The following is a 12,027-nucleotide window of genomic DNA, read 5'->3' as shown; positions in this document are numbered from 1 at the left end:
TTTACTGTCACTTGTTACTATGGAAAGTAATCCTCTGAGGGGCTTGTTCGGGGTATCTTCACCCCGACCAGTAGAGCAAAGAGTTGCTCCTCAACCTATTGAACCTACTGAAAATGAAAATGAAAATGCTTGCTTTGAAGTTCCTGTGGGTATGATAGAAAAACTGCTAGCTAATCCTTTTTTAGGAGATGGAACAAAACATCCTGATGAACATGTGATATATGTGGATGAAGTTTGTGGATTATTTAAGCTTGCAGGTGTACCCAGAGATGTTGTTAAGAAGAAGGTCTTCCCTTTATCTTTGAGGGGAGATGCATCGACATGGTATAGGCTATGTGATGATATGAGGTCTTGGAATTACAAACGATTGAAATTGGAATTTCATCAGAAGTTTTATCCTATGCATCTTGTTCATCGTGATCGCAATTATATATATAATTTTTGGCCTCGTGAAGGAGAAAGCATCGCTCAAGCTTGGGGGAGGCTTAAATCAATGTTATATTCATGCCCCAATCATGAGCTCTCAAGAGAAATGATTATTCAAAAAATTTATGCTCGGCTTTCTGGTAACAATCGCACCATGCTTGATACTTCTTGTGCTGGCTCTTTTATGATGAAGACTATTGAATTCAAATGGAATTTATTGGAAAGAATTAAACGCAACTCTGAAGATTGGGACCTAGACAATGGTAAGGAGTCAGGTATGACACCTAGTTTTGATTGTGTTAAATCTTTTATGGATACCGATATTTTTCGTAAATTTAGCACTAAACATGGACTTGACTCTGAGATAGTAGTTTCTTTCTGTGAATCTTTTGCTGCTTATGTTGATCTCCCCAAGGAGAAGTGGTTTAAATATCATCCTCCCATAGAAGTAAAAGTAGCTGCACCTACTAAAGTTGAAGAAAAGATTATCACTTATAATGATCCTATTGTTCCTACTTCTTATGTTGAGAAACCACCTTTCCCTGTTAGGATAAAGGATCATGCCAAAGCTTCAACTGTAGTCCGTAAAAGCAATATTAAAACATATACACCTCCTGAGCAAGTTAAAGTTAAACCTAATATTGCTATTGTTAAAGATCTCTTGTCTGATAATATTGATGGGCATGTTATTTATTTCTGTAATGAAACTGCTAGAATTGCTAAACCCCGTGATAAAGATAAACCTAGACCTGTGGTAGGCTTGCCTATTATTTCTGTTAAAATAGGAGATCATTGTTATCATGGCTTATTTGACATGGGTGCTAGTGCTAGTGCAATACCTTATTCCTTATACCAAGAAGTTATGCATGATATTGCACCTGCTGAAATAGAAGATATTGATGTCACAATTAAACTTGCCAATAGAGATACTATTTCACCAATGGGAATTGTTAGAGATGTTGAAGTATTGTGTGGGAAAACTAAATATCCTGTTGATTTTCTTGCTCTTGGTTCCCCACAAGATAGCTTTTGTCCCATTATATTTAGTAGACCCTTCTCAAACACTGTTAATGCTACCATAGATTGCAAAAGAGATGTTGTTACTGTCGGTTTAGATGATATGACTCATGAATTTAATTTCTCTAAATTTAGTAGACAACACCGTGAAGAAGAATTATCTAGTAAGGATGAAATTATTGGTCTTGCTTCTATTGCCGTACCTCCTAGTGATCCTTTAGAACAATATTTGCTAGACTATGAAAATGACATGTTTATAAATGAAAGAAGGAAATTAGATGAAGTATTCTTTAAACAGGAACCTATTCTGAAAAATAATTTACCTGTTGAAATCCTAGGGGATCCTCCTCCAACCAAAGGTGATCCCGTGTTTGAGCTTAAACCGTTACCTGATACTCTTAAATATGCTTATCTTGATGAGAAAAAGATATATCCTGTTATTATTAGTGCTAACCTTTCAGAACATGAAGAAGAGAGATTATTGAAAACTCTGAAGAAGCACCGTGCTGCTATTGGGTATACTCTTGATGATCTTAAGGGCATTAGTCCCACTCTATGTCAACATAAAATTAATTTGGAAGAAGATGCTAAACCAGTTCATGATCATCAACGCCGGCTGAATCCTGAAATGAAAGAAGTGGTAAGAAAGGAGATACTAAAGCTCCTTGAGGCAGGTATAATTTATCCCGTTGCTGATAGTCAGTGGGTAAGTCCTGTCCATTATGTCCCTAAGAAGGGAGGTATACTGTTGTTCCTAATGATAAAGATGAATTGATTCCTCAAAAAATTATTACAGGTTATAGGATGGTAGTTGATTTCCGCAAATTAAACAAGGCTACTAAAAAGACCATTACCCCTTACCTTTTTATCGATCAAATGCTAGAAAGATTGTCCAAACATACACAATTTTGCTTTCTAGATGGTTATTCTGGTTTCTCTCAAATACCTGTGTCAGCCAAAGATCAATCAAAGACTACTTTTACATGCCCTTTTGGTACTTTTGCTTATAGACGTATGGCTTTTGGTTTATGTAATGCACCTGCTACCTTTCAAAGATGCATGATGGCTATATTCTCTGACTTTTGTGAAAAGATTTGTGAGGTTTTCATGGACGACTTTTCCGTCTATGGATCTTCTTTTGATGATTGCTTGAGCAACCTTGATCGAGTTTTGCAGAGATGTGAAGAAACTAATCTTGTCTTGAATTGGGAAAAGTGCCACTTTATGGTTAATGAAGGTATTGTCTTGGGGCATAAAGTTTCTGAAAGAGGCATCGGAGTTGATAAAGCCAAGGTTGATGCTATTGAAAAGATGTCATGTCCCAAGGACTGTTGGAAATATGCCCTAGAGGCAATAATAAAAGCATTATTATTATATTTCCTTGTTCATGATAATTGTCTTTATTCATGCTATAATTGTGTTATCCGGAAATCGTAATGCATGTGTGAATAACAGACACCAACATGTCCCTAGTGAGCCTCTAGTTGACTAGCTCGTTGATCAACAGATAGTCATGGTTTCCTGACTATGGACACTGGATGTCATTGATAACGAGATCACATCATTGGGAGAATGATGTGATGGACGAGACCCAATCCTAAACATAGCACAAGATCGTATAGTTCGTTTGCTAGAGTTTTGCAATGTCAAAGTATCTTTTCCTTAGACCATGAGATCGTGTAACTCCCGGATACCGTAGGAGTGCTTTGGGTATGCCAAACGTCACAACGTAACTGGGTGACTATAAAGGTAGACTACGGGTATCTCCGAAAGTGTCTGTTGGGTGACATGGATCAAGACTGGGATTTGTCACTCCGTATGACGGAGAGGTATCACTGGGCCCACTCGGTAATGCATCATCATAATGAGCTCAGAGTGACCAAGTGTCTGGTCACGGGATCATGCATTACGGTACGAGTAAAGTGACTTGCCGGTAACGAGATTGAACGAGGTATTGGGATACCGACGATCGAATCTCGGGCAAGTAACATATCGATAGACAAAGGGAATAGCGTACGGGGTTGATTGAATCCTCGACATCGTGGTTCATCCGATGAGATCATCGTGGAGCATGTGGGAGCCAACATGGGTATCCAGATCCCGCTGTTGGTTATTGACCGGAGAGTCGTCTCGGTCATGTCTGCTTGTCTCTCGAACCCGTAGGGTCTACACACTTAAGGTTCAGTTACGCTAGGGTTGTAGGGATATGTATATGCAGTAACCCGAATGTTGTTCGGAGTCCCGGATGAGATCCCGGACGTCACGAGGAGTTCCGGAATGGTCCGGAGGTAAAGATTTATATATGGGAAGTCCTGTTTCGGGCATCGGGACAAGTTTCGGGGTTATCGGTATTGTACCGGGACCACCGGAAGGGTCCCGGGGGTCCACCGGGTGGGTCCACCTGTCCCGGGGGGCCACATGGGCTGTAAGGGGGTGCGCCTTGGCCTAATGGGCCAAGGGCACCAGCCCCACATAGGCCCATGCGCCTAGGGTTTAAGGGGGCAAGAGTCCTAGGAGGGTAAGGCACCTCCTAGGTGCCTTGGGGGGAGGGAAACCTCCCCTTGGCCGCCGGCCATAGGAGATTGGATCTCCTAGGCTGCGCACCACCCCCCCTTGGCACCCCTATATATAGTGGGGGAGAGGAGGGACTTCATACCTGAACGCCTCGGCCTTTGGTTGCCTCCTTCTCCCTCCCCAACACCTCCTCAACCTCCATAGTGCTTAGCGAAGCTCTGCCGGAGTACTGCAGCTCCATCAACACCACGCCGTCGTGCTGCTGCTGGTGCCATCTCCCTCAACCTCTCCTCCCTCCCTTGCTGGATCAAGAAGGAGGAGACGTGGCTGTTCCGTACGTGTGTTGAACGCGGAGGTGCCGTCCGTTCGGCGCTGGTCATCGGTGATTTGGATCACGTCGAGTACGACTACATCATCACCGTTCTTTTGAACGCTTCCGCTCGCGATCTACAAAGGTATGTAGATGCATCTAATCACTCGTTGCTAGATGAACTCCTAGATGATCTTGGTGAAACGAGTAGGAAAATTTTTGTTTTCTGCAACGTTCCCCAACAGTGGCATCATGAGCTAGGTCTATGCGTAGTTCTTCTTGCGCGAGTAGAACACAATTTGTTGTGGGCGTAGATTTGTCAACTTTCTTGCCGTTACTAGTCCTTTCTTGCTTCAGCGGTATTGTGGGATGAAGCGGCCCGGACCAACCTTACACGTACGCTTACGTGAGACCGGTTCCACCGACTAACATGCACTAGTTGCATAAGGTGGCTGGCGGGTGTCTGTCTCTCCTACTTTAGTTGGAGCGGAATCGATGAACAGGGTCCTTATGAAGGGTAAATAGAAGTTGACAAATCACGTTGTGGCTTTAACGTAGGTAAGAAAACGTTCTTGCTAGAACCCTAATTCAGCCACGTAAAACTTGCAACAACAATTAGAGGACGTCTAACTTGTTTTTGCAGCAAGTGGTTTGTGATATGATATGGCCAAAGTTGTGATGAATGATGAATGATCTATATGTGATGTATGAGATGTTCATGCTATTGTAATAGGATTCACGACTTGCATGTCGATGAGTATGACAACCGGCAGGAGCCATAGGAGTTGTCTTTATTCTTTTATATGACCTGCGTGTCATCAAGAAACGCCATGTAAATTACTTTACTTTATTGCTAAACGCGTTAGCCATAGTAGTAGAAGTAATAGTTGGCGAGCAACTTCATGGAGACACGATGATGGAGATCATGATGATGGAGATCATGGTGTCAAGCCGGTGACAAGATGATCATGGAGCCCCAAGATGGAGATCAAAGGAGCTATGTGATATTGGCCATATCATGTCACGTTTATTATTTGATTGCATGTGATGTTTATCATGTTTTGCATCTTGTTTACTTAGAACGACGGTAGTAAATAAGATGATCCCTCACAATAATTTCAAGAAGTGTTCCCCCTAACTGTGCACCGTTGCGACAGTTCGCTGTTTCAAAACACCACGTGATGATCGGGTGTTTTATTCAGACGTTCACATACAACGGGTGTAAGACAGATTTACACATGCAAACACTTAGGTTGACTTGACGAGCCTAGCATGTACAGACATGGCCTCGGAACACAGAAGACCGAAAGGTCGAGCATGAGTCGTATAGAAGATACGATCAACATGAAGATGTTCACCGATGTTGACTAGTCCGTCTCACGTGATGATCGGACACGGTCTAGTTTAACTCGGATCATGTAATACTTAGATGACCAGAGGGATGTCTAATCTAAGTGGGAGTTCACTAATAATTTGATTAGTTGAACTTAATTATCATGAACTTAGTCTAAAATCTTTGCAATATGTCTTGTAGATCAAATGGCCAACGTAGTCCTCAACTTCAACGCGTTCCTAGAGAAAACTAAGCTGAAAGACGATGGCAGCAACTATACGGACTGGGTCCGGAACCTGAGGATCATCCTCATAGCTGCCAAGAAAGATTATGTCCTACAAGCACCGCTTGGTGACGCACCCGTTCTCCCTGCAGAACAAGATGTTATGAACGCTTGGCAGGCACGTTTCGATGACTACTCCCTCGTTCAGTGCGGCATGCTTTACAGCCTAGAGCCGGGGCTCCAAAAGCGTTTTGAGAGACATGGAGCATATGAGATGTTCGAAGAGCTGAAAATGGTTTTCCAAGCTCATGCCCGGGTCGAGAGATATGAAGTCTCCGACAAATTCTTTAGCTGTAAGATGGAGGAAAACAGTTCTGTCAGTGAGCACATACTCACTATGTCTGGGTTGCATAACCGCTTGACTCAGCTGGGAGTTAATCTCCCGGATGATGCGGTCATTGACAGAATCCTCCAGTCGCTTCCACCAAGCTACAAGAGCTTTGTGATGAACTTCAATATGCAGGGGATGGAAAAGACCATTCCTGAAGTATTTGCTATGCTGAAATCAGCAGAGGTAGAAGTCAGAAAGGAACATCAAGTGTTGATGGTCAATAAAACCACTAAGTTCAAGAAAGGCAAGGGTAAAAAGAACTTCAAGAAGGACGGCAAGGAGGTTGCCGCGCCCGGCAAGCAAGCTGCTGGGAAGAAGCCAAAGAATGGACCCAAGCCCGAGACTGAGTGCTTTTATTGCAAGGGAAGCGGTCACTGGAAGCGGAACTGCCCTAAGTACTTAGCGGATAAGAAGGCCGGCAAAACAAAAGGTATATGTGATATACATGTAATTGATGTGTACCTTACTAGTGCCCGTAGTAGCTCCTGGGTATTTGATACCGGTGCAGTTGCTCACATTTGTAACTCAAAGCAGGGGCTGCGGAATAAGCGGAAACTGGCAAAGGACGAGGTGACGATGCGCGTCGGGAATGGTTCCAAGGTCAATGTGATCGCCGTCGGCACGCTACCTCTGCATCTCCCTTCGGGATTAGTTTTAAACCTTAATAATTGTTATTTAGTGCCAGCTTTGAGCATGAACATTGTATCGGGATCTCGTTTAATTCGAGATGGCTACTCTTTTAAATCTGAGAATAATGGTTGTTCCATTTTTATGAGAGATATGTTTTATGGTCATGCTCCTATGGTGAATGGTTTATTCCTTATGAATCTCGAACGTGATGCTACACATATTCATAATGTGAGTACCAAAAGAAGTAAGGTTGATAATGATAGTCCCACATACTTGTGGCACTGCCGCCTTGGTCACATAGGTGTTAAACGCATGAAGAAGCTCCATGCTGATGGACTTTTAGAGTCTCTTGATTATGAATCATTTGACACGTGCGAACCATGCCTTATGGGTAAAATGACCAAGACTCCGTTCTCAGGAACAATGGAGCGAGCAACCGACTTATTGGAAATCATACATACTGATGTGTGCGGTCCGATGAGTGTTGAGGCTCGCGGTGGCTATCGTTATGTTCTCACCCTCACTGATGATTTAAGTAGGTATGGGTATATCTACTTAATGAAACACAAGTCTGAAACCTTTGAAAAGTTCAAGGAATTTCAGAGTGAGGTTGAAAATCAACGTGACAGGAAAATCAAGTTTCTACGATCAGATCGTGGAGGAGAATACTTGAGTCACGAGTTTGGGGCACACTTAAGAAAATGTGGAATAGTTTCACAACTCACGCCGCCTGGAACACCTCAGCGTAATGGTGTGTCCGAACGTCGTAATCGCACTCTGTTAGATATGGTGCGATCTATGATGTCTCTTACCGATTTACCGCTTTCTTTTTGGGGCTATGCTTTAGAGACTGCCGCATTCACTTTAAATAGGGCTCCGTCGAAATCCGTTGAGACGACACCGTATGAATTATGGTTTGGGAAGAAACCTAAGCTGTCGTTTCTAAAAGTTTGGGGATGCGATGCTTATGTCAAGAAACTTCAACCTGAAAAGCTCGAACCCAAATCGGAAAAATGCGTCTTCATAGGGTACCCAAAAGAAACTATTGGGTACACCTTCTACCTCAGATCCGAAGGCAAGATCTTTGTTGCCAAGAATGGGTCCTTTCTGGAGAAAGAGTTTCTCTCGAAAGAAGTAAGTGGGAGGAAAGTAGAGCTTGATGAAGTATTGCCTCTTGAACCGGAAAATGGCGCAACTCAAGAAAATGTTCCTGAGGTGCCTGCACCGACTAGAGAGGAAGTTAATGAAAATGATCAAGATACTTCTGATCAAGCCCCTACTGAAATCCGAAGGTCCACAAGGACACGTTCCGCACCAGAGTGGTACGGCAACCCTGTCTTGGAAATCATGTTGTTAGACAACGGTGAACCTTCGAACTATGAAGAAGCGATGGCGGGACCGGATTCCGACAAATGGCTGGAAGCCATGAAATCCGAGATAGGATCCATGTATGAAAACAAAGTATGGACTTTGACTGACTTGCCCGTTGAGCGGCGAGCCATAGAAAATAAATGGATCTTTAAGAGGAAGACAGACGCGGATGGTAATGTGACCATCTATAAAGCTCGGCTTGTCGCTAAGGGTTATCGACAAGTTCAAGGGGTTGACTACGATGAGACTTTCTCACCGGTAGCGAAGCTGAAGTCCGTCCGAATCATGTTAGCAATTGCCGCATTCTATGATTACGAAATATGGCAAATGGACGTCAAAACGGCATTCCTTAATGGTTTCCTTAAGGAAGAATTGTATATGATGCAGCCGGAAGGTTTTGTCGATCCTAAGAATGCTGACAAAGTGTGCAAGCTCCAACGCTCGATTTATGGGCTGGTGCAAGCATCTCGGAGTTGGAACATTCGCTTTGATGAGATGATCAAAGCGTTTGGGTTTACACAGACTTATGGAGAAGCCTGCGTTTACAAGAAAGTGAGTGGGAGCTCTGTAGCATTTCTCATATTATATGTAGATGACATACTTTTGATGGGAAATGATATAGAACTCTTGGACAGCATCAAGGCCTACTTGAATAAAAGTTTTTCAATGAAGGACCTTGGAGAAGCTGCTTATATATTAGGCATCAAAATCTATAGAGATAGATCGAGACGCCTCATAGGTCTTTCACAAAGCACATACCTTGATAAGATATTGAAGAAGTTCAATATGGATCAATCCAAGAAGGGGTTCTTGCCTGTGTTGCAAGGTATGAAATTGAGCTCAGCTCAATGTCCGACCACGGCAGAAGATATAGAAGAGATGAGCGTCATCCCCTATGCCTCAGCCATAGGTTCTATTATGTATGCCATGCTGTGTACCAGACCTGATGTAAACCTTGCCGTAAGTTTGGTAGGAAGGTACCAAAGTAATCCCGGCAAGGAACACTGGACAGCGGTCAAGAATATCCTGAAGTACCTGAAAAGGACTAAGGAAATGTTTCTCGTTTATGGAGGTGACGAAGAGCTCGTCGTAAAGGGTTACGTCGACGCTAGCTTCGACACAGATCTGGATGACTCTAAGTCACAAACCGGATACGTGTATATTTTGAATGGTGGGGCAGTGAGCTGGTGCAGTTGCAAGCAAAGCGTCGTGGCGGGATCTACATGTGAAGCGGAGTACATGGCAGCCTCGGAGGCAGCACATGAAGCAATATGGGTGAAGGAGTTCATCACCGACCTAGGAGTCATACCCAATGCGTCGGGGCCGATCAAGCTCTTCTGTGACAACTCTGGAGCTATTGCACTTGCCAAGGAGCCCAGGTTTCACAAGAAGACAAGGCACATCAAGCGTCGCTTCAACTCCATTCGTGAAAATGTTCAAGATGGAGACATAGAGATTTGTAAAGTACATACGGACCTGAATGTAGCAGATCCGTTGACTAAACCTCTCCCTAGAGCAAAACATGATCAACACCAGAATTCCATGGGTGTTCGATTCATCACAATGTAACTAGATTATTGACTCTAGTGCAAGTGGGAGACTGTTGGAAATATGCCCTAGAGGCAATAATAAAAGCATTATTATTATATTTCCTTGTTCATGATAATTGTCTTTATTCATGCTATAATTGTGTTATCCGGAAATCGTAATGCATGTGTGAATAACAGACACCAACATGTCCCTAGTGAGCCTCTAGTTGACTAGCTCGTTGATCAACAGATAGTCATGGTTTCCTGACTATGGACACTGGATGTCATTGATAACGAGATCACATCATTGGGAGAATGATGTGATGGACGAGACCCAATCCTAAACATAGCACAAGATCGTATAGTTCGTTTGCTAGAGTTTTGCAATGTCAAAGTATCTTTTCCTTAGACCATGAGATCGTGTAACTCCCGGATACCGTAGGAGTGCTTTGGGTATGCCAAACGTCACAACGTAACTGGGTGACTATAAAGGTAGACTACGGGTATCTCCGAAAGTGTCTGTTGGGTGACATGGATCAAGACTGGGATTTGTCACTCCGTATGACGGAGAGGTATCACTGGGCCCACTCGGTAATGCATCATCATAATGAGCTCAGAGTGACCAAGTGTCTGGTCACGGGATCATGCATTACGGTACGAGTAAAGTGACTTGCCGGTAACGAGATTGAACGAGGTATTGGGATACCGACGATCGAATCTCGGGCAAGTAACATATCGATAGACAAAGGGAATAGCGTACGGGGTTGATTGAATCCTCGACATCGTGGTTCATCCGATGAGATCATCGTGGAGCATGTGGGAGCCAACATGGGTATCCAGATCCCGCTGTTGGTTATTGACCGGAGAGTCGTCTCGGTCATGTCTGCTTGTCTCTCGAACCCGTAGGGTCTACACACTTAAGGTTCAGTTACGCTAGGGTTGTAGGGATATGTATATGCAGTAACCCGAATGTTGTTCGGAGTCCCGGATGAGATCCCGGACGTCACGAGGAGTTCCGGAATGGTCCGGAGGTAAAGATTTATATATGGGAAGTCCTGTTTCGGGCATCGGGACAAGTTTCGGGGTTATCGGTATTGTACCGGGACCACCGGAAGGGTCCCGGGGGTCCACCGGGTGGGTCCACCTGTCCCGGGGGGCCACATGGGCTGTAAGGGGGTGCGCCTTGGCCTAATGGGCCAAGGGCACCAGCCCCACATAGGCCCATGCGCCTAGGGTTTAAGGGGGCAAGAGTCCTAGGAGGGTAAGGCACCTCCTAGGTGCCTTGGGGGGGAGGGAAACCTCCCCTTGGCCGCCGGCCATAGGAGATTGGATCTCCTAGGCTGCGCACCACCCCCCCTTGGCACCCCTATATATAGTGGGGGAGAGGAGGGACTTCATACCTGAACGCCTCGGCCTTTGGTTGCCTCCTTCTCCCTCCCCAACACCTCCTCAACCTCCATAGTGCTTAGCGAAGCTCTGCCGGAGTACTGCAGCTCCATCAACACCACGCCGTCGTGCTGCTGCTGGTGCCATCTCCCTCAACCTCTCCTCCCTCCCTTGCTGGATCAAGAAGGAGGAGACGTGGCTGTTCCGTACGTGTGTTGAACGCGGAGCTGCCGTCCGTTCGGCGCTGGTCATCGGTGATTTGGATCACGTTGAGTACGACTACATCATCACCGTTCTTTTGAACGCTTCCGCTCGCGATCTACAAAGGTATGTAGATGCATCTAATCACTCGTTGCTAGATGAACTCCTAGATGATCTTGGTGAAACGAGTAGGAAAATTTTTGTTTTCTGCAACGTTCCCCAACAAGGACATCAAAGGTATAAGAAGTTTCCTTGGTCATGCCGGCTTTTATAGGAAGTTCATTAAGGACTTCTCAAAAGTTTCTCGGCCTCTGACTAATTTATTACAAAAAGATATACCATTTATCTTTGATGATGATTGCGTAGAAGCATTTGAAATACTTAAGAAAGCATTGATTTCTGCACCTATTGTTCAGCCACCTAATTGGAATTTACCCTTTGAAATTATGTGTGATGCTAGTGATTATGTTGTAGGTGTTGTTCTAGGACAAAGAGTTGATAAGAAACTAAATGTTATTCAATATGCTAGTAAAACTCTAGACAATGCTCAAAAAAATTATGCTACCACTGAAAAAGAATTCTTAGCAGTTGTATTTGCTTGTGATAAGTTCAGACCTTATATTGTTGATTCTAAAGTAATTATTCACACTGATCATGCTGCTATTAAATATTTTATGGAAAATAAAGATGCTAAAC

Source organism: Triticum aestivum, chromosome 1A (genome assembly GCF_018294505.1).
Source record: "Triticum aestivum cultivar Chinese Spring chromosome 1A, IWGSC CS RefSeq v2.1, whole genome shotgun sequence".
NCBI classification, from domain to species: Eukaryota; Viridiplantae; Streptophyta; class Magnoliopsida; order Poales; family Poaceae; genus Triticum; species Triticum aestivum.
Note: the sequence above shows the minus strand (reverse complement) of the source record.